Source organism: Lonchura striata, chromosome 2 (assembly GCF_050655825.1).
Source record: "Lonchura striata isolate lonStrDom1 chromosome 2, ASM5065582v1, whole genome shotgun sequence".
Lineage (NCBI taxonomy): Eukaryota > Metazoa > Chordata > Aves > Passeriformes > Estrildidae > Lonchura > Lonchura striata.
In genome coordinates, this window is record NC_140704.1 from 70,856,718 (window position 1) to 70,880,487 (window position 23,770).

Consider the following 23,770-nt stretch of genomic DNA (forward strand, 5'->3'; position numbering starts at 1 on the left):
TGGACCTAGGCCATTCAGACTGGGAAGAGAGAAGGAACAGAGGGCTGTTTCCAATCCCATTACAAATATCCAATGTGAATACCACTATTCTTCACAACACTGATGAACAAGAGCAGTAAGAAATGAGCACTGCAGCATGATAGCATTGATACTGAAAAGATAAAACTGTATTCAGGCTAAACAGGGAAAATGCTTTCTAAGCCTGAGGGTTTCAGCTATAAAGCCAATGTTAAGATTATGTTGATCAGATGGTTTTTCTACACTGAGAAAAGAGGACAATCAAGTAAATTAGCAGAGGGAGGAGACAGTGCATGCCTGGAACATGTGCAGTAAACCACAGAATTCATTATGAATTGTATCTGTGTGCACGTTTGCTAAACCAGCTGTGTATAATATTTTAGATATGCTTTAGGGTTGTTTTGCACAATAAGGCTTTAAAGAATATACTGTTTATACACTGATAGTCTGTCCCTTCAGTGTACTAAAGGTCACCATTTCTTTGAACTAGCAATATTAAATAAATAATCCACTGTTTTGATGTTTTTGGCTTAAGGAGAATGAAACATTTTGCAGTGATGGTTGCAAGGAATTCCATTTTCCAGCACTTACAGCAAGCTGTTACTTCTGCAGTCACATCTGCATGCACATCTCCAGTTAGTGCTGACGATGGTGTTATGTGCATGCAATTTGGATATACAGCTACCTAGCTACCTATTGTGTTTAGGTGTAGATAGATAGATACTGGTGTAGATAGGGATCCTCTCCTCCTAGTAGATAGATACACAGGTATCTAACTAGTTGGCTCTATACAGACATCTGTATCTGTATCTATCTAGATGATAGATAAATCATCAGGATATAGACTGTCTCTCTATCTGTCATGGATCGACACTGGCCCAATGCCAGGCACCTACAAGAGTCACTTGATCACCCTCCCCTGCCAGAGCTGGGCAAAGGAGGTTAAAAAACAATTAAAGAAGGGTTCATGAGTTGAGATAAGGAATGGGAGAAAACTCTTCAAGGGCAAAACAGGCTCAACTTAAGTTGCAAAGTAAATTTATTACTAACAAAATAAGAGGAGACTAATGAGAAGCAAAATAAGTCCTTTATACAGCTTTTTCTCCCCAGCCCCTCCCTCTTTCCCACCAACAGCACAGGGAGACAGGGAATCGGGGTTTTGGTCAGTTCATCACCCCAGATTTTTGGGGGTGATGCTCACAGCTGCCCCAGGAAAGAGGAGTCCTTCTCCTGGGAGACAGCTCTCTATGAACTTCTCCAGCATGGTTGCAATCTTATGAGCAGCAACTCTACTGCACCTGCTGCAATGTGAACTCCCACCATGGGCAAACAGTCCTCCCAAAACTGCTGTGGGGTGGATCACTCTTCCAGGGGTGCAGTCCTCCAAGGACAGGCTGCTCCAACCTAGAAGCAGGGATCTCCTCTCTCTACTAGGTCTCCCACAGCCTCCTCCAGGCATCTACCCACTCCAGCATTGGCATTTCCCGCACGGGCTGTGGGTGGATCTCTGCATCACCTGTGGATCCCCATGGGCTGCAGGGGCTCAGCTGCTTCCACATGGTCTCACCATGGCCTGTATAGGAATCTCAGCTCTGGTGCCTGGAGCACCTCCTCCTCCTCCTCCTCCTCCTCCACTGGCCTTGGTGTCTCATGTTTTCTCCTCCTTCTCTTCTCTGAATAGAAGTAAAATTTTGTGCCCTTTTTTTTGATTTTCTTCTTAAATATGTAATTACAGAGATTTTACCAACCTCTCTAACTGGCCCAGTTTTGGCCAGCAGCATGTCCATCTTCAGAGCCATCAGGGATTGGCTCTGCCAGATATGGTGGAAGCTTCCAGCAGCTTCTCACAGAAGCCACCTCTACAGCCCACCCTGCTCCCAAAAAACAGGCTGTGCAAAGCCAATACCTTGGTCAGACCCAATACTCTATCTATCTATCTGTCTGTCTATCTATCTGTATGTCTATCTATCTATTTATCTATCTCTAGATCTATATGATTGCCTATATAGATCTGCAAATATCTGCCTAGACAGATGTCCAGACAGATAGATCCAGACAGATAAGTATGTCTATCTGTATAGATTTTGTCTACATTTGTATGAGTCTATCTGTTCCCAACCAGATGAGTGTAGATCCTGCGTGTTGGACCAAGACATATAATTTAAATACTTGCTGGTTGTTCCATTAACTTCAGCCCAACTCAGGAAAGTAATGTTCTCCCCAAGCTACCAGTATGGACAGAAGGAAACAATATGGCTCATCACCCACCATTTGAGACAGTTGTACTGCTAAAACAACAGGAATCTGACTGCATTTCATCAAAAGTCTCTCTGATTCTTCATTTGCTTGAAGACATTTAATTTAAATTACTGTTAAAGTAAATTAAATTAGTATTAACCTAGTCTGTGAAAGTGATGCTTCAGAAAGATAGATGTATTTCTCTTGGCATGCATGAAGATGAAGATTTCATCTTTGAAGTTGTTCAAATCTCAGTGCAGATGGACCCTTTCTAATGAGTTGTCACTAATATGCAAGATGTATTGATTGCATCTGTAGGTTGTCAAGTGAGATCAGAGAAATCAGATTATGTTCAGAGATGAGACTATGATACCACTCTGGTTCTAAATTATGTCTGGGTAGAAAAGAATTTGGAATGTACCCATCAAGTTAGATGGACACAGGACTGAGCAAAACTGACAAATTGAGATGTGGTTTATCAGACCAGCTTTGCAGGCACTGGCTAAACTTTGTTACCAAATATATCTAGTCTAAATGATTAACTGAACAGAAATAAATCAGACAGAAAAACATTTAATAAAAACCTAGTTTAGTCATATCTATTAGACTGAGATTATCTTCCTAGGTTCCTGCTGTTTTTCAGCAAATGGAGGGAAAAGAAATGGCTTGCCTAAAAGAATTAGGCATTGTTTGCCTAATTTTGCTGATGATTATCATTTTATAGGGGCTGAAAATTATGTATTAGTCTCTGGAATATCTCTATTACTGTGGTTAAAATGTACCCTATCTGACTTAATTTTGCATGAGTACTATCTGAGCACCTGGCTTTTGATGTTCAAAATAATTTAAAATAAAGTCTAATTTTGCAGTGAACATGAGGCATCATCTGCCTGCCACATACTTGTTTACTACCTCCAGCTCCATTTCATAATTATTCCTAAATAGAGCAATATATATAACTATCGATGTAAAATTTCTATCACTGTGGCTCAGTCCTAAGGAAGACATGAGAAAATCTGTAGTAACATAAGTTGTATGATGATTATCTAAGTGCCCAGTGTGTTCTTAGAAGAGCCACATGGCAAACATATAACTCATCACTAGTTCAACACGTTTGAATCTCTAAATGTGATGGAACAAAAGATGAGTCTCACTGGACAGGTCAGTTTAACCATTGTGAACCATGACATGGTAGTTAAGGTGACATTTTCCTAAAAGGAACGAAAAGGACAGCCTACTCCTTTAGGCATGTTGGTGAGCATTTTGTACAAGTTCTGGTGCTTTACAGATGAGATTGTGTGGCAAATATAGATTAAGAAATGTTTGTTATGCACAAATTATGATTTATTTTAACCATGACATATTATATACAGATATCACAGCTGAGTAATTCACATTGTATATTTCAATAGTGTATTGTGGAGTCCTGCACTTCTGAAAATTGGTGGGGTTTCTGAAGGGCAAAATCAAAACAAGAATGTAAAATAAAAATGAGAATCTTACCAGTGTTGGTCACCCATCTCCTGCAGAGCTACACAAGCATTATTTTTATTGTGAATAAGTACTTTGATCCATGTCTTTGAAGCATGGTACACTTTCCTTCACAGACCATGCTGCTTTACTGTTTTCAAAGAACAATATTCACTTTGAGTTCTCCTTGTTTCAGAAAGTCTACCCCCACTGACACTTCTACTATGCTTATAGGGATAATATCAGTGCCTTGTACCATATATTTTCCTCATATTTTTATAGGGTAAAATGGTATAACATACCAATTGTTTTCATTTGAGTCATAATCATGTCTTGTATGGCAGGTCTGAATTTCCTAAAAGTGCAGGAAACTATCTGCATTGCCAGATATATATAAAAATTTTATGACAACAAAATTGGAAATCATAATGTAATTTCCCCTGGAAAGATCTGTCCCATAATTTCAAAGTGTAGAAGGTGACAATATTTGCTTTTGACCAACTAAGAGGAACTAGTTTTCTTTTGCTGTCTTCCATCCTTTTCCATCCCACATTGTTTTTCTCTGTACATACCACCTGTTTTTGAACCATATTGGCTCTGATCCTCCCTGACTGCATGCTAAGACAGTGAAAGGGAGTGAAATGGAGCAGGTATAAAGAGTCTGATAGTGTAAAAGAGGCTAAAGGAAAAGGGAGGAACATGGAGTCTGTAATGTTTCACCCTTTTCATACACATCACAGTGCAGCAGAGCACATCACAGCTGTGGTTACACTGTGCCATCATATGAGACATGTTATAAACTTGTGGAATAACTCCACTGAGGACTGTGTTTATCCCCTGCAAACAAGTATCTTCCCTTAAAAATCAACCAGACACACAACAAAATCTCTATGCTGACTTGAAGCCAGTGTTTGAAAACTGAACGGAAGAAGGTATTCTCTGAAAGAGGCACAATGCTTATTTCTTTCTAAAATGGGGGAGGATAACAACAAATATTACCAACAGATCCTGCAGAAGTGACAGATACTCAGTTGAAGCATCTAGTGAAGCAGTCAGGATGAATACTTGGTGGATGTTGACTGAAGTATTTGAACTCTTTAATCTCTGGTTCAGATATTTTCATAAGCTGTTTTATGATGAGCAATCAAAATGCCAGTTACCTAGAGCACCATTAGGTAACAAAGCCCTAATCTTCCCATTCTCCCTAGAATAAAACCCTTTCTGCAAAGTCACCCTTAATTTTTAAGATGTGGATTCAGTCTATCCAGAACACATTTTCCCTTTGGCTAGCTCCTAAGAAAATTCTATATATAGGAGGGTAATATTATGTACTTTATGACTACAATATTTTATTCATGTTTTGCTTCATCTTTTTGGGACTCATCTATTCTTTTTTGCCATTGGACCCTGCATCCTCCATTGTTTATCAGAATAATTAGATGAAACAATAATTCAGATTTACTGGAGCTCTTACAGCTCGTTCACTTGGTTCCCAAAGAGTCTTGGAAATTGAACAAGTTCAAAATTTGCCTTTTTCTTTCCTACCAAGGCATGTCTGAGTTGTGTAGAAAACTCATGCTGCTGCACTAAACCACTGCTTGGCACAAAGGAGTTTGATAGCTGACTACAGTTTCCCTTTCTCTACAATTTCCCTTTATGTATGCACCAACTGGAGTGGGAGAGCTCAGGCATTCTTCTGTTTCTCCAGATTACCAAAAAGTACTGGGTTTCACAGTGCAGAGAGCCAAGTCTGCCATGTCAAAAACAACACTGTGAGCAGTGGTGGCTGGATGTGAAATTAAAGGGAGATGTAGTGAGGAGGCAGTAATGGTCTAACTGTGAAGAGGAGCCTCTGGAGAGAAGAAGAAAGGAAAAGATGGTTTTCCAGCTGATACAAGTTCAGTTCCAGCATCCTGCACAGAAGTTGGCACAGGGAGCACAGGACCTATGCTGTGCTCCAAACACAGTGCTCCACTGCTCCACCACTGCTGTCACACCGGGGCTGGGGCATCACCGTGAGTGACCTGACACTGCTGTGACTTATGTCACCCTCATGAGGTGGCCACCCACTCTTGGAATGCAGATAAGGCACCTGGCACTACCTTAAGCTCTTTCTATAATTGTCTGGGTGTCTATGGAAAGGAACACACCACTACACTTCTGCTTTCATAGCAATTGTGTTTGACTCCCACATCAAGTAAACATACCCCAGGTTACTACTACTGGTGGAAAGCTTGCAATATGGGTAGAAAACACTGACTTTCTTGAAGGATTAAAAGAAGGCCACACTGCTTCTTTGTAGTTGTCTGCACCATACCAGAGTGGAAACTTCTTGAAGGCCCCTATTTTCAATTTTTTTTTTTTAAGAAATTAGATATCAGATCTGAAATGTTGAGGCTGAACTGTCGGTTTAAGATTTACATAAAACAGATCTCTGGCAAGGCTGCACATCTCTTCAGCATGACTTCTCTGGGGAAACAGAATTTTAAAAAATGTCTTGAAACTTGAGAAATGTAAAATAAAGAAAGATTACTGTCAAATAACAGGCTTATGGAAAACATCAGCTGTATCTGAGATGATCTGTAATGAGCTCTGTACTGATTAAAATAAAACTGAACTACTTGATGCATATTTTATTATCTACATCTTAATATATCACCATTTAAATATGCTTGGTGATTCTGAGATGATCAGCTTCATAGGTCCTGTGTCTCAGCTCTCCAAAAGGAAAGCCATGGCACTTCATTTCCAGCACACTGGAAAACAGCCCATTCATCACTGCCACTGGGACTCTAGTTTCCCGACGTTTTCCTGCTAGGGAGAGCAGGGGATTTTGCCAAGAGCTATTTGCTTGCTCACTGCTGCCATGTAACATTGTTTTTTTTCCCTTTCATTGGGATTCTGTGCTCAGCACATAGTAACCAGTGCACAGGGCATGTGAAAGCAGAAGCCAGAGAGATATCAAGATGTAAATGAAAATCTGTACCATCAATAAACAAAAAAATAACCACGTGAGCTCAGCCAGATTAAAAAAAAAAATAAAGAAAGATTGCAAGAGTCAGAATGAAGCAGCAGATTGTGCCTTTGCAATGGCTTGATGGCAAATACTCATGTTCTGATTTATATTTTTTTTTCACATTTTCCCAAGAAAGAAAATATCAGGACATAGAGTCGTAATCAAGTAACAACCAGAAAATTACAATGGAGCTGTACTTCTTCTATTTCTTTTTTCTTTTTCTTTTTTTTTTTTTGGACTGGCAAAAAGTGTTCCAATTTAGACACATTTCTGAAATGAACCACAAAACATAATAGGGACAACAGGGTGAAAAAGCAGAAGTAAAAAAAAAGGAGATTAAATTAATTTGGGCTAGTAAATGCACTGCAGGATTAGGTAAGTATGCTGTTAGTGTTCCTGACCTGGGTATTTACAGGTCCAGGGAGATTTCTGGTGTGCTGTTGCTCTGATAAGCAGAACGCCTTGTAGGTTTGTTTTAAGAAAAACCAAAATCAGACAAAGCAGAGTGTGAGGTCCAACAATTTATAAACTTGGCCTAAAACTGTGCATCAGTTAAGGAATTAAGCTCTTATGGTTTTCATTAGATTAACATATATGTGTGTTGATAAGGAATCACTTACCCATGTCCTAGAATGGTAATGCAGATCCAACAGTCCCCACAGGGAGACCCAGTGCTTCCCCTGCTGTCTCATTTTCCATTTCTTCTTCTTATAAAAATACATCAACTGCCCCTTAAAAGAATAATGAACAACTGGCCGCCAGTATAAAAAGTGACACCAAATCACACACATGCACAGTTTTCTAAGATATATGTGCTTTTCCCATAGGCAGAAAATAGAGAATTAGTGGAAATCCAAACTGTGCTCTCCCATTACTATGTACTAATAATGCCTCCATTTAATTTCTGCTACATGTTTCCCAAGAGATTTCACAATTATAACTATCATTATGCCAGACCAGATAATACAGAATGAAGTGCTCACACAATATATTTTCATCCACATTTCACAAAAATATTGGGCAAAATCCTGTGTTGGACATGATCCTGTATCCAGCAACACATAGGTGATACCAGCACCTAGGAGAATTTTATTTTATGAAACAATAAGATAAAACTTAGGCATAAGATGCACTCACCTACCTTTAGCTGTCCATGTGTACAGAGAGCACGATCCTCACAGTTGTCATACATTTTCCATGTTTTCTCAGAAGACACTTCACCATGAGGAGCTCCTGAACATGGTTAGAGCCCAGTGTGACATCAGGGGTGCACTGTGCCCACCCTTACACAGAACACAGGGAAAAGGAAAACACTTTAGGAGAAAGATCTTCTGCTAAAATGTAACTTAGAAATCCTGGCTTTCAGTACTAAATTGAAAAGACATAACTCTACATTTATCTGCTATGGAATCAAAATTCCTCAGAAAACTTTTTCACAGAAGTTAGTCTCATGTTGGACCAAATCCCCTAACACCCATCCAAAATAACACCCTGGGGAATTAATGACATCCTCCCTCCCAAGAGATCCCTCACCCCTCCACCTCAGGCTCCAAGTGCCAGCCACAGCAACCATGAGGAGAACAGCAGTCAAGCTGCTTCCAGGATGGCAGCAGGAAGGAATTACAGAGACTTTCACTTTGGCCATAGGTCTGCTTTTCTCGTCCAGAATTTCAGATAGAGAAGTACCCAGAATCCACATGATTTGGCACCATCAAGAGTGTAACGAAGACCCCAAACAGATGCTGAGCTCAGAGTCTTGCTGCCTTAAACTGAGTCAAAGCTAAGACACTAGCTGGGCTGAAATCTTGCATGAACACATGTGACTCTCTTTTTAAATACAAAGATTCTTTCTTCAAATAAAGATTCATGAAAACAATATATTAATGTATCTTTCTACTGTGCCCAGAAAACTGGATATTTCTAATTTATTGTACACATAAACCATATCAGTGCTTGAATATAGAATATAGAACTGTAGGTACTCAATTTAGAAATTTAGATGATTGCTAATATAAAAATTAATGTAAATTTTCAGGGAGTTTTAGATAATGGAATTGTTTCTCTTGATTCTGTGAGGACATCAAGTATCATTTGCATGATCTTATATCAGCTAAGTGTTTTCTAAAAGAAAGCCCAGTCAAAAGAAAGCTCAGAAGGTAATTTTACTCTAAATATAATATAAAAATATATAAACAATACTGGGGAAAAGAAGCCCAGGCTAAAGGACAGAATTTTTCTGCAGTCTCAGCCTCTTTCTCTAAACTGTTCGTTTGCACAGATTCTTTTTTTCCTTTTTTTTATGAAATTTAATTCTTAAATTATGATTTTCTGATTCATCAGGCCTCTTTATTGTATTCTAGGAGAAATATTCCCCCTCCATGACTTATTTTTACCTTCTTTTATACTGATAAAGGTAAGAACACAGAGGGAAAGCTTTCTTAGCTCCAGTGCTAATACTTAGCACAGAATTTACTTGGTAGCAACACAGCTTTAAGCCTGGGCTGCCGAGCAAGCAATAAACTCTTTAAATGGCTCAGGGACCACTGGGGCCAGCACTGTGCACAATTCATGATGCCAGGCTTGCAAAGGCTGCTACTTGGATATTGCTTTCAATGCCTGGAGCTTCCTGTACGCACTTGGCCGAGCCTCATTTGTAATCCTTGATATTGATCAATCCTCAAGAGCATGCCGTGAGCAAGGAGCTGGAGGTCAGCTCCACAGCCTAAAGAACCTGCCATTCCCTCCCTTAAGAACCTGCCTTTCCCTCCCTTAAGAACCTGCCTTTCCCTTCAAAGAAGGGTGCTCTCTGCCCATCTGCCTCAGCTCAGGTTCCTGCTACTGCCGGGTCTTGGAAGTAGATATGCTGTCCCCACTGCCAGGGAAGGAAGGAGAGAGGGAACAGACAAGGAGATATCATGAAAAACCTAAAAACAACAAGGCTTCGTGGAGCCCTGGTAAAAAAAGACCAAGATACCCTCTGACACAGTGACAGGTTCTGCCAATATGTTCTGCACATAACGATAAAATCTATTTCTTTCTCCACTTCCTACCTCCCTATTTATTTTCTTGCTTACAGAACTTGCCAGAACCCCTCACTGTGCTTCATTTCCATTATTCTTTCCAGTTTACTTGCTTTAGTATCAAGATTTATTTACATTTTCCCCTTTCTTTTTCTTCAGTAAAATAGTCTAGTGTATTTTTATTCCTTCACACTTGATAGTAATTTTCTACAGTCATCTTTGGCCTCTGTGGCCATTTACAATGATTAGCAGTTTTCAAGAGGTAATGAGTTTCTATCTTTTCCTTCCCCCCCTCTCTCTTTCCCTCTCGGCTGCTTTCTCTGGCACAGTCTTCCAGTTATTTAAAATAAACAGACAACTGCATAATTATCAACCTTAATGCCAAAAAAGAAAATAGAATTGAGCCTTCTAAATACTAAGGAAAGAGAGGGAGATCTTGATAAGTATTGCTACATTTTCTTTTAAGGCCTGTGGTTGGGATTTCTTTTCTCCCCTATTTAATTTCTGTTTAAGAACAAAATATTTTTGTATTTGCAAGAAAAAGGGGATGACTGATTTTAGATTTTCATTTTATCTTGGCTAGAGCCTGGCACTTTATTGAAAATAAAGTTTAAAAAAAGGTTTTCCATCTTACAAATGAAAGCATCTGTTTAACTAAAAAGCCACTTGAGAAAAATAAATCATAAAAAATAATTATTACTTTTATAAAACAGGACTAAAATATCCAGAGGTCAGTAGGAAGTGACTAGTACTCAATTAAAGGTGTCTGTTTCATTTTTCTGAAACCTCCATTTTAGCTGTGGATAAAAATCTACATTAAATTATTTCATCCTCGTTTCACACAAAATTACTTGCCTCTTTATAAAAATTGCAAGATCCTTTTAAACATATTCACTTTAAGGAAGCCTATTTGTCAAAGTTTGCTGCTGACCACATACAAAGGAGCACTCAAAAACAGTGTCCAAATCTGTCTTCCTGTGGAGCTTACTGTGGTCCAAGCAGGATGGGGAGCCAAGCAGGAGTGGGGTGAGAGCTGCATAGCAGGGCTGTCTCTTGTTTACAGCTGCTGAGTGTCAGGGCACAGCAGACACCTCCACTGGGCTCTGTCCCCTGGGCCAAACAAGTGCCTAGGAGGGACCTTCTGTCTGTCACCTAGCACAGAATGGTGACAGGAAGTGTGGCAGTCTCACCATTTGCTCTGCTTGTTGCCATGATGAGCCTTGGTAGCATCTCCCAGATGCCGTGTTCAGGTCTCTGCATTTCCCTTGTGTTCCTGGAGAAATACTTGCATTGTTTTCCGTGTATCTGATATTGCGGGCTTTCCTCTTTTCTTCTTAGGAAAATATTATTTTTAATGATCCCCTGGACCTTTTGGAAAAATATACATAGCTGCTTTACCTTTCACTTGAAGTCCTCCAAGGACACAGGTCTCCTGTTCTGCTGCTCCTCAAAAGCCCAAGTGAACCAGAAGATAACACTGAAATCCCGTAAAAGAGCTGCACTTGCTGATGGCTCATAGGTTAGCCCAAGTCCAAGACCAATGCCAACAAGCAGCCTGGATTCATCCATCCCATTTTATAAACAAATTTCCAGCTCTTTGGACACATTGAGTTATACTCATTCTCTAGTCTGAAGGCCAGGGAACAATTCCCAATTTATTTTATTTATTAGTAAAAATGTGGCCAGGAAGATCATTGTCCTAAGAATATCCAGTCAGCATCAGCATACTTTATTAATTATTATTATTTCTTGCATCTCTTTTCCTAGTAGAAGACTGTATTTGGCAGGATCTTTTACAAAAACAAAGTGGAATTTGACCCAACAGGAACACTAATGTGGGAGATCCTGCACAAGCTGCTTTATTTTTTTTTTTTTCACAGAGCACATAGCCATTGCAGCTTCAGTACTTTCTCAACTGTTTATTTCACCCTCAGTTCAATCTCATCCTCTACATTTTCCAGTTGTCATACTGAAGTATTTTGGCAGAATTCACATGCCTATCAAGGTTTGGCCTGGCTCGTGTCACTTTACCACACTTACACGCTTGTATACACTTCAGCCTTACAATAACAGAAACTTAACACACAGTAAATAAACCCTATTGTTTTTACCCATGTGCAAGCCTATTATCATTAGCCTTAACTTTGCAGAGGGTGAACATGTTCTGACTTATAAAACATGATTTTTCCATTCTCCTGCTGATTTCTCTCAATATTTTATTTTAAGCTTTTTGTAGCTGAATATAGGCCAAACTTGGGATACTTCATCTGCTCACATAGAAACAATCTACTCGATTCCAACTGTGAGCCCAAGTCAGTCATATTGCACAAGAATTGGAAAAAGAAATTGGTTGTATATTTTTTCAGCAAGACCTTCAGGTGCAGAGGAGCCAGATTTTCCAGTGGCATGCTTCTGCCCAAGGGAGGGAGCCTCCTTGGTTCTGGCTGATCTCATGAAGAGAGCTACAGCCTTACTGGGACATGGTGCCTGGATCAGAACACCAAAAGACAGATTCAAGGCCATGTGGATGGCCTTTGGCAGATTGGGTGAAAGCCTGAATTAGTCAGCATCACTAAGTCACTTCTGCAAATGGCACAGTGCTGTGGTTTTGGGCTTTTTTAAATGGTGTCACATCTTTGATTTTTTTATATCTTCCTATACTGTAATCTACTAGGCCTCTATTTCTCAAGAATCTTCTTCCTATTTTATCATATTGAAGTATGATAAAATAAATTGGTTTAGTTTCTTCTTATTTTCTTGTGAAAAGTTAACAGAATAAATTTGCTCAGGGGAAACAGGTTGCCTATTTTCCTGCCTTTTTTTTTTCCCACTGGAGGACTATGGAACAGTATATAAAACTCCCCAGCTTAGGTCTCACTAGAGTGAGATAGAGGAAAAATTAATTCTTTTTCAATTTTTGGTATTCTGTACATTGATTTCTAAGGATTGAATTGGCTCTTGTTGCTCCATCATATATGGATATCCTGTCAATTGGGTTTTTTTCTGACCATTCTCAGAGGCATTGTTTTTGGAGATAATAACTAATTTCAAATCTGGTAATTCAAAAAAACATTAGAAATGATCAGATGTATTTATTTTCTGGAGTGAACTGAAACAGCACAAATTAAGATTGTCATGCTGAATGGTTAAATCTTAACATCTCGCAAAAAAATAATGTTAAAAGGAGTCCATTTTGCAAAGTGTTACAGTGTATTTTCACATGAATATTGTCATTTAAATAACTTCCAGTTATGAGTTTAGCACCTCAAAAAAAAAAGAAAAAAAATTAAAGACATTTTCTTTTGAAGCCTTTCCTGCTAAGCATGAGTGAAACAAAAGGTCTGCATCCAGACTCTGGCTCATGGGTATTCATTTAAACAAATAAACAAAGAAAGGGTAAATAAAGCATTACGCAGCTTAAAGCCTGGTCTAGTATCAGATGAATAATAAATACCTTAGTGTTGGCTGAGCAATGGCAAAATTCATTTCTACACATCAGGAGATAATGGGCTCACTCAAGGAGCCTAGTGTAGGAAAAGAGACTTCTGAAGAAACACATCACAATATAATTGAGAATTTGTTATTGCTAATCCTAAGGCTTTGAATTTATATCTCCCACTTTTCTTTTTCCTTTGATTTGTCTCAGCATACCCTGTGTTGCAGTAAATACATGCACATGAGCCAAATATGAGCAAAAGAGGGACATACAAAAAACACAGTGCCTGGAGAGAGGTGCTAGAGTCTACTAGAACAATTACCCAGTTACTCTCATACAACACAATTTGTTTAGGAGTGGAAAGAGGTTTTAGTTACAATTATTCTTTTTTTAGGCTTTTTTTTTTAAATGCTAAACCCTGGCCAACATGGATGCCAAGTGACAAAATGTCTTCAGCCTTTTAGCACACACTCTTAGTAATCATAACAATATTTTTATATTATTATAGGCATTACTGGCAGTGTGTTCAATTGTGCATGGAATAAATAGCTCACATTAGCACTTTGCCTTAAAATTTACGTGATGGTAGCAGCCATCTTAATTAAGCGCATCTTTTTGGGAAATCACTAATTTCCTGAACCTGCTGTTGACCTGCAGCAACAAGAGTTCCTTGAGAACATTTCTTAATTTGAAGTTTGGTGTCACCCAAATCTGCCTACTCTGTAAGGTTGTGACTGGGAAAGGCAGGCAATATCAACGATGTTCACCTTAGTTTGATAATTACCCCTTTCTTCCTGGCCTTGGTCAATTTATATTTCCCATAATTTGCTGTTGTTTTCCAGTGATGGGATTTTCAATATAGTGGTTCCACCAGATGAGGGGCTGCTGTGTGATTAAGTGCCTGAATTCTTCCACAAGAAACATATTTAACAATAGTTTACATATTTTGTCCAGTTAACCAGAAGCAAGAAGCAGTCATTTGGTTTCACAAAACTAAATGTGTCTATTCAGATCATACCAACCTAAAACATGTCTGAGGGAAGGAGAAGCAAATACCTTCTGCAGGAGAATTGTCTCTTATTTTAGAAAAAATCCTTTTCAATAAAAAGTAAAACAAAGAACCTTTTCACTGGAAAATTCCCAACTAACTCTAACATTGACAGATTGTGACTTCTGAGAAAAAGCCAAAAACAAACACGAAGTCATAGAGCCTGGAAAACTTGCCTTGCAAGGAAAAAATTGAAAAAGCTGAGGGCAAACATTTGACAAAGATGGAAAGACAAATAGATGTTTAAACATATTTGAACTGCATAAACATCAAGCACAGAGAGAATTTCTGCAGCTAGACACATGCTCTCATAGAACAGATTAAGGAGACTTGTAGTCATGGGGCAGCCTAACAAGACAGGAAGTCGAGACAGAGTATGTTTTTATGGGTGATACCAATTTTATTAATACCAGTAAAAAAACTGGAATGATTTAAACTACACTGCCTTAATGTTTGGGACCTAAGGTAAGCAGAAAACAAATGGAACAAATTGTAATAGTAAAGAATATACTTAATAGAAAATATAGGAGAGGTACAGAATATCCTATGTCCATATTGGTAAAGAAATGCGAACAGCCTAACAGAGAATTTTCTGATTTTTCATATCGGTATCTATAAATATAAATATAAAGAACCTGAATACCATGCATACAACACCACAGACACAGAGGAGATATTGTTGACAGGCTGTCATTACTGTGACAATTATTTAAATAAAAACTATAAAGTTCTAGGAAAAGGCAGCTAAAACCAGCAACATTAAGCGAGAAAAGGGATCTGGGAGAAACCATAAACAGTCCCCTTCAGCAGTTTGAGCTCTGCCAAAGGGCTCAGTCACAAAATGTACAGTAATAAGTTAGTTGAAAAGAGAAGAGTCATACATTAAGGGAAACCTTTCCTTTTTTTTCTCCTCATAACTAAGTAGCAGTGATATCATCTAAGCCAAGCAAAGGACAAATGAAGAGATTAGAAACAGTACATTGCACTCAAAGTCTCTGAAATTATGACCAGTTATGTAACATTGCTATTTCTAAGGAGAAAAAATTATATTTAACAATAAAAGGATACAACTAAGAATCACGACCATCAGAATTAAGCTTTTTTTTTTTTTATTATTCATCACAGTGTCAAAAGTTTGACAAAGTTGGCTATGCAAAGCTTAAATGATGAAATTCTAGAAATCGCAAATAACAATGAGCCATAAACTGCAGGACTGGCACAAGTATGTGTTTTTGCCCCAGATGGCCATCAGCCAAATTTTGATGGAATTAAGATAAAGTCACTGGGTAAAGAAAATGTACATAAAACCATAAAGTATCTCAAAGAATCAAGGTCTTAAAATCAGGAGCAAAACATTAGAATAATTTCAGTAGTCCAGAGAGAAAATTGCTAGGACTTTCTTTGAAGTGTTTGGAGCTAATCCCCAGTATGCAAGCAAGGAGTTCAACAATAGGTAAGGGAGGAGATGGAGCAAAAGACGCTGAGGTTCAGTTGGTTCCTATGGTGAGTTGCTGAAGTGCATTGGGTGCTTTGCTGCTGATCTGACATGGCAGCAAAGCTTCCCCATAACTGTGTTGTGGAGATAAAACAGAAGAATAAATATTTCCATGCACTTATCATGTGAAGCTTTGCTTCAGATTAAGTCTTTGAGTGTTATTGTTACAGGGCCAGACCACAACACTCACACAGTCTATACGTAATCTGGCTGGGCAGGGTTCAGAAAAAAAAAAAAAAAAGATCTGGATTTCATTTCTTTCGGTCTTGAGAGAGCTTGAGAAATTTGAAAAGCAAAATAAAACCAACTAAACCCTCTTCACCTCCATATCCACCCCAAGGAGCTGTGGAAAGCAGAGGATTCTTGGGGAATTACACTGATAATCTCCCCTGCTCGTTTTCAGGGGGTCTTATCCAAGCCCCTGGGGCCAGCAGCACAAGCATTGCCTTGTTCTAAGCAGCAGTGGCTGAATTCTGCTGCCATGTGGTGACACTGGTTCAGGGGGAAAGAAAAGGGGAGGGGGAAGGGGAGAAGCCCTGCCGCTTCCATCAGTCAGACAGACAGCGAATTGAGGAAAGAGCAGAAGTTGTTTAGGACTGTCTAGCAAGTGACAACTGCTTGATTGGCAGAGAGCCACGATGAGCATGCTGTGCCTTTAAAATAGGTGTCTATCTTCAGCCTGGAATATATTCAAATCAGGTTGCATAAAAAGCTGTTCCAGCTACTTACAAGCTACTTACAGTAATTAAAAACAGAGAGCTGCCTTTGTCTCCCAGAACCTGCACAGAATAAAAAGCAAGCAGAGCAAAACAAAACAAAAAAAGCAATTCCCAAGGTCAGTTCTAAGGTATTAACATCCTTTTCTGCATATGAAATTTACTTTTACATACACAGGGCAGCACAAAGTCACTTCTTAGCAGATCTTGATGACACACACTGCGGGAGGTGAGGGTCCTACCAAAAATAGGAGGACTTACTCTGTGTAACTTGGATTGTAAAACACAGGCAGTAGTAGTAGGTATGGTTAGGGGTGGGCAGGGAAACTAGTATGCTTCAGCCTCCTGCTCATCTTGCTTTTTTCCTCAGATTTGTCTACATTTGGCAAAAAATGTCATACCCAGAGATCCAGTTTCTGAGTGTTCCTGGGGCACTTTAGCATTGTGAGGCCCAAAAATAAGAGGAACCTATTGCAGAAACTTGATTCCACCAGACATACACAATCCTACTAGAGTTTTCATTGGGAATGTCCTAATGTACTAGGGGCATGGAGGTTGGTCAGTCTTCTCCAGTGTTCTGCAAAGGTGTGCACCTGTGGAACAGCATAAATTGATTTAATGGAGGATTTTTTGTCCCAATGTGGTCTGCTTGCAAACACACACCTCATTTGTATGTCAGGAAGGCAAAAGAGCAGCATTCCTTCTGCAGAGGAAGCCTCCACAATCAGATCTCTAAAACAGGAGCACTCTCAGCCAGGAACCTTTGCTGTGCTTTAATTCCAGACCACAAAAAAAGGAATGGGAAAGAGTCTAAATGTATGTTGGGTAATGGGATCTTAACTTTCTCGCAATTTGGAAACATGACAGTACAATATTCAAACAAAATTTTCATATACACCATATACAATATATCAATGCCATATATACATAGATCTGTAAAATATATTGAGCAATACTAGTATTATCATCAGCTTCTTCAGCTAAGTTAACACTCTAGGACTTTTCATTGTCAGTGAACACTTACACAGAAAGTGCTACAGTAAGTGAACCTTGCATGTCTGATGTAGAGCATTGTATGACATGAATTTAGGGATTTCTTCACTGTGCAGGGAATACCAAGCCCAGGAGAGCAATTGAGGCAAGGCTGCCACAGCTACATGACCCCAGGTCCACCCAGCAGCCAGGCTGAGCACGTCTTCCCAGCAGGTACCCAGGCAAATAGCTGTATACGATACAGACACACAGAACCAGCCACACAAACCATCACAGACATGCTCCACACTCACACAAACACTCACTCCCTGCTCCCCTCCAGACAGCCAGGCCATTTCCATATCCCTCCTTGTCAATCCCTTCCTTTCTCTGCCTTTGGTGGCTCCCCTAAAAATCCCATAATCACTTTCATATAATCCCAAAGGGCTCTTCCCTGCATTCCAGTGAGTCTGGTACATACTTATCTTTGCCATGGGGCTGAAGGCTCCCTGAGGACAGCTCTAGGAGCAGCTGGGACAGAGTGTTATTCAGGTTTCCCTGCCTGCCCTTGTGTGTCTGTGCTCCTCTTTGTGGCTGCAGACATCACTTTCATCACACAAACTCCCACTACAACTGAAACATCCTTTTTCATCACTCTGCAAAACAATTACTATGAACTAAATCCAACTCTGATCTATTCCTGGAAAAGCTAATAAATACCTTTAATAAATACAATTAAATCAAGAAAGAAAAATCATTTAACATTTTTCAATTCCATTTATTAATAAATAGCAGATAGTTAAGCTAATATTCAGGAAAGATAGCTATATATTATTTGCAGCTTCACTTAAAAATCTTCCTATTAAAGGAGTCTGGACTGGAAAATGGGATCAATCAAAATAGAAACCTTTTGTAATTAAGATGTAAAAGTTCTCCCTCTCTTTTCCTCTTCTCTCCCCTGGTGTTTCTCACTCCTCAGTTTGTCTGAGGAGAACTTTAATTTATTGATTTTTTAACCCTTCTTTCAGTGTATTAAAAAAATGACTCTTCTACTTCAATATTTTATTTATGAGAGTAATTTGTACTATAACATTTCAGTTAATTTCATAAAAAAATACTATCTTGTTCCAGTGGAGTAAAACACAGTAGTATTCCCTATTTAAAATTTTATGTGAGCTTGGAGATATTTTATTAAATACCATATCATATACTTTTAAAATGTTCATATTTAACTGGAGTGTTTGCAAACACATAGATTATTTCCAAGTGGTTCTACTTGTTTGTAACACATTCAAGTATGATCAAAGTAATATACGAATTTCAAGGTAATTTTTTTCAAAATAATTTTAAGATTATGATGAAACTTTCATAATAGATGCCAATTTTTAATTTGATTAGAAAAAATACCCTCTCAAATGCGTAGCATTTTACAGACATTCTACTATGTTGCTCTTTGTTTATCCACAAATGGCTTAATTTATTTTGAATGTCTTTTTAAATAGTTATAACTCATCAGTCATCTGCAAAATTACTTTTATTCAATGATAAAGGCTACTCATTTTATTAAATATGTTTTCAGAGCATGTCTGAGCCATTTATAGAAAAGGACAATTTTATTATTTATTATACTGTCTATATTTGCAGTAATGTAAAATGTGCTTGATAATATAATTGTCATGTCCTCTAAATGTATTGTAAATGCATTGCAAGACATTTGAGTCACTGTGCAATACTGGCAGCTTTTAAACATGTCATTGACTTCCTACAATTTTTATACAAAAATCTGAGGTTTGTTACCACCAAGGAAATAGGAACTAAACACTTACAATGTCTCAAGCTATATATGGGGAGGAAACAAAGACTGGGAAAGGCAGGCAGTCTAAACAGCAAATTATATAATCTAAAATACTCAGGTGATCATGATTGATGAAAAGTAACATTTTTCTCTTCTGTGTTTATTCAGGTTATAAGTCTCACAAGGGTTGTGCTACAAGGTGCACACACTATCAGGTTCTACAAACCTCCTTTCACTCACACAATGAGGAGCGCTGCATGCATCACTGCAAGGATAACAAGAAATAATTCAGAGCTTGTGGAGAAATTAAAAAACATACCCTGGAAAATGATCAGTCAGTTTTATAGAAGAGAAACAATCCAAATAAAAAAAATCACAGAGCAGAAGTGTGGAAAAAGCATGAATTTACAATAGCCCAAACTCAGAGGAGGGGCCAGCACAATTTAGATCTCCAGATACAGGACATCACATCACGATCTTGATAAAGATCAATCTGCTGCAATATGCTGAGTGTGAAGCCATTCTTTAACAAAAATGTATCAACAGACATATTGGAAAGAATTCTGATAAAGGCAAGAAAAATATGCAAGTAATTTTATCCACCAATCCAAACTCATCTGCTCTCTCTAGCCTGATGACCTACAGACATGCCTCTCTGCTCCAGACTTGTCTCCTTCTTTACAGGATAAAATCTGTGTCTGTCTCTCTGACATCTCCTCACGGGTGTTTAGCTGTCAGCTGAAGTTCAGGGTAGTTAAAACAGAGCTGTGATTCCCCCTCGCCAGCTTGGTTTCTCGATCTGTGTAGACAATGCCATTATTCTGCCTGTCACTCAGGCTCACAGCATGGACATCATCTTTGGAGAGCAGTCTGAGCTGGCAGTTTCCATCATTTCAAGCCAGCTTAAGCATGAGCAGCTACAAAAAGCATAACTCAGTTTTTCTGGGTGAAGTTTGAGCTGGATCAGCCTGCCAGCATGGCTTCATAGAAACTAATGAAATTGGGAGAAACAAGCAGTATGGTGACCCTTTTGAAAACAGCCTGTTCTGCCTCACAGTGGTTAATGTAGTCTGAATCCGAGCACTAACATCTGTATTTTTTTTCTCACATGTAGCTGCAGAAGTGAAGCTCCTCTCACACCACATTCTGCTCCTGCACTCTCCTGGAAAAATGGGACCTTGAACACAGGCACAACTGAGCTCTCTCCAGAATATTACTGGAGACACTGTATCTTGAACCAGTTTAGATCACTTCTGTCCATCCTTTGCTTAACGAGCTTCCTTCCCCTGTCATACCCAACTTGGATTGCTTATTTTCAATGCCAAGTGATCCCAACTTCACAACTGTCCTGCCACTCATGTCCCTGCTCAAACATGCACTCTCTAGTTGGCTTAATTTAACTGTTAGCATAATAATCAAAGCAAGGTGCTCCAGCTGCTTTTAACTGGAGTTTAGTCATCATTCTCTGAATTACCTCATTATTCTTCACCTGAAAGCATTGATGGAAAATGTACCCAAGAGCACCTTCTACTCCCTATTTTGTTCCTCTGAAGCTTCAGCAGATAAAACAACTGCAGCCTCAGCCCTTGTCCATTGCAAGGACTGCATCTTTGCATCTTGCAGACATTCCTCTCCTATCCACCCAAGACCAACACACACACACATAAACTGTAGGTAAAACTATGTGCCACTCAGTCCCATTCCAACTGGAACTGCTCTTCAGGGAGGCATGGACTTGTCTTTCCTAGAAGCTTGCTGTTTTGAAGTTCTCTATGTATGTTTATCTACAGCCAGCATATAAAGGCACACCACTCAGACTTGTCAGTATCTTACAGCTGATAGAAGCATCTCATGGTTAGCACAATAGTTTCACCAGCTCCCACACCTTTAATGAGCACTTAGGTAAAAGTTTGGGACCCACACTTTTGGTGCTAAGCATCAGAGTTCAGACTCAGTAAGTGAAAACCATGCTGGTTTTCCTTGTGTTCCCATTGCCAGTCATACCAGAAATCTCTTGCCTTGAAGAATGGAAGGGGAGCAAGATCTTCATTTTCAGGATGCCTGAGAGTTATAAGAATTGCAACAGCAGCATGGTTGGTGGGAAAGCTATTTCAAAAATAAATATAAGAAATATGAATATTGAATTAGCTGCCCCACCACAAGCATAGGAAATACATGTCCTTTCTTAGCATAGGAAATCCACTCTCAAAGTGATCTCTTTCTCATTATAGTATACATGCATGATAAAAGGTCAAAGAATAATCACAAAGAGAGGAAGAGATTTTGAGATTGGTAGAACAACAGCAAAAATAAAACAAAAGAAAGGAAGTAAATCTCATGCAGAATTAGGGAAAAAATGCATTAACAATACAATGTATCAACCTAAAAATAATCTATAGAGGGTATAAATGGAAATATCATCATCCAAGATATGGCTAGACAGGACAAAGCACACCAGAATATACATACAGTATAGCAAGTGTAAATCTGCCTTGACATAGGAATGTATGTTCTTATTGTAGGCTGACAAGTGAAGCAACATTAAAACTTGGAGTAAAAAAACAAGCTCCATTTTCTAGACTTAGTTTAGACCTAAAAGGTCTTCCGCTTTCTAATTTCTGTGATTTTCACTTCTTTTTAATTCACTGGTGTAGCAAGAGTATATGAAAGCCAGTGAAACAAAGATAATGGAAGGGAAACAAAAAGAATGATTCAGGTTCAAATGACAATGTGCCCTATCAGGAATTCTTGCTGAGTTCTCCCATGGAACACATGGGCCCAGCAATGTGTTTCATGTTCAGTCAATACACCCAGCTGTGCCACAGAGGGTTAATCTTATCCCCCTGTTTCAGGTTCTCTGTGCTTAACCAGGAGTTTCAAGCAGCCAGCTCAGATGGAGAACACCTCGCCTTGCATATGAGTGACTTCCAGCAGCACACAATTTTTCCTTTAGCCTTTACTACAAGAGACATAACCAAGCAGAAGAAGAGTAGCCAGAGTCCACACCTTGGTTATACCACATCCCTCTCCAAGACATCAACCTCCTGGGAATTATGAGTAACAGTATAAATAAATAACATGTATGAGAGCTCAGAGATTGCTGCAAAGAGGCCTGAGAGCAACAAGATTCCCAGTTAGTCCTGGGATTAGAAAGGCATAAAAGCACTTTAAAGCTGACTTTTCTTTCTTACAGCAATATGCAGCTGAATACAGCTCCAAAGGGTTTGGAAAGTAAACCTTATGCTTCCAGCTTTGATACGTTAATTCAAATTTCAGGTTTCGTATAGAATTTAGTAGAAAATTTGGATTTATTTTATATTTATTTATTTAATTAATTAATATCTAATTATTGTTTAAGAAATAATTGATTATGAAAACTAATTATACCCAGTAAACTGTATAAAATCAATTAAAGCAAAGCAAACTGAAAATGAGTCTGTATGTTTTTCTCATAGTGCTTATCAGAGATTCTTGGCAAGCTTATGGTGGGAAGGTAAAGGAAGAAGAGAGCATCACCTTGCAAAGAATGAAGGGACTTTTAATACTTCTACTCATAAAAAGTCACTAAATTCACTATATAGTCCTGACTAATCACTAGGCTTTCCAAATTAAATTGAAAAATTCATAGAAATGTCAAAGCAGAATCAAAAGTATTAAATTAAACAAGGTTATTTTAAACACTGGTCAAAGGAATATGTTCCTGTTTGGTGCTCTAAACAAGCAGGTTCACCTTTGCCAATAACTTTACAAGTGTCATAATTTTAGGATGGAAATCACTTGTGAAAGCAACAGGAAGAGAAATATTTCCATGGGTAGGTTCCATCGATTTTGCAGACCCTTGTTTTCCATGCAATACAGGAAAGAAATACTGCAGGAACAACCCTAGATGTCAGATGATGGAGACTTTTGGCACAGAAGTGTAGGGAAAGCCAAGGTTTTTCTCCAAGGCCATATGTAGAGTCCTTGTAGGGGTGAAGCAGCTGTTACTCATCATTACCTCTCACCTGCCACTCTAAAATGCATTTTGTGAACCCATTCCTGGCTTGGACATTTATACATTAGCACATGAGGACCTGTAATTAAGTCCTGCTTAGCAACAGCTGGATCCTCACAGACACACTGGAGAAGCTCTGGGGGAGCCAGTCCTGTTCCTGCATGCCCAGAACCAAAATTCTTGGCTGTACCCACCCTGTCTCATCACAGAGACACTGAAGCGGCCCTGCACTAAATCCCCAAGGAATCCAGTGGCAGCAAAATGATCAATGCTTCCCCACTCAGATCCCCACTGCCTCAGTAAAGCAGGAGACGTGCTTTAGCCATTGAGTTGAGGTAAATATTGGATCAAAAGTCACATATTACCAGTGACAAATATTGATCTGACTTGCAGAAATACAAAAACACTGATAAATTGAGTAGCACAGCATACATCAGTGCCTGCAGACTATATAGATATGTCATTTTTGGTACTTAGAGCTACATCCTTCATCATGAAGTACCAGATTTATTTTTTTTTTTACTAATACAAGAAAATTATTCAGTATAAAAT

General features: G+C 38.8%; 1 long non-coding RNA gene across 1 annotated transcript in view; it reads right to left on the bottom strand.

The window, feature by feature from the left end:
- Positions 1-5,681: 5,681 nt before the first annotated feature.
- Positions 5,682-23,770, bottom strand: part of LOC146768293 (uncharacterized) — a 143,569-nt gene continuing 125,480 nt past the window's right edge. Inside the window, exon 3 of the long non-coding RNA XR_014952749.1 lies at positions 5,682-8,025. This is a non-coding gene — a long non-coding RNA (uncharacterized LOC146768293). The remainder of the gene's footprint in view (positions 8,026-23,770) is intronic.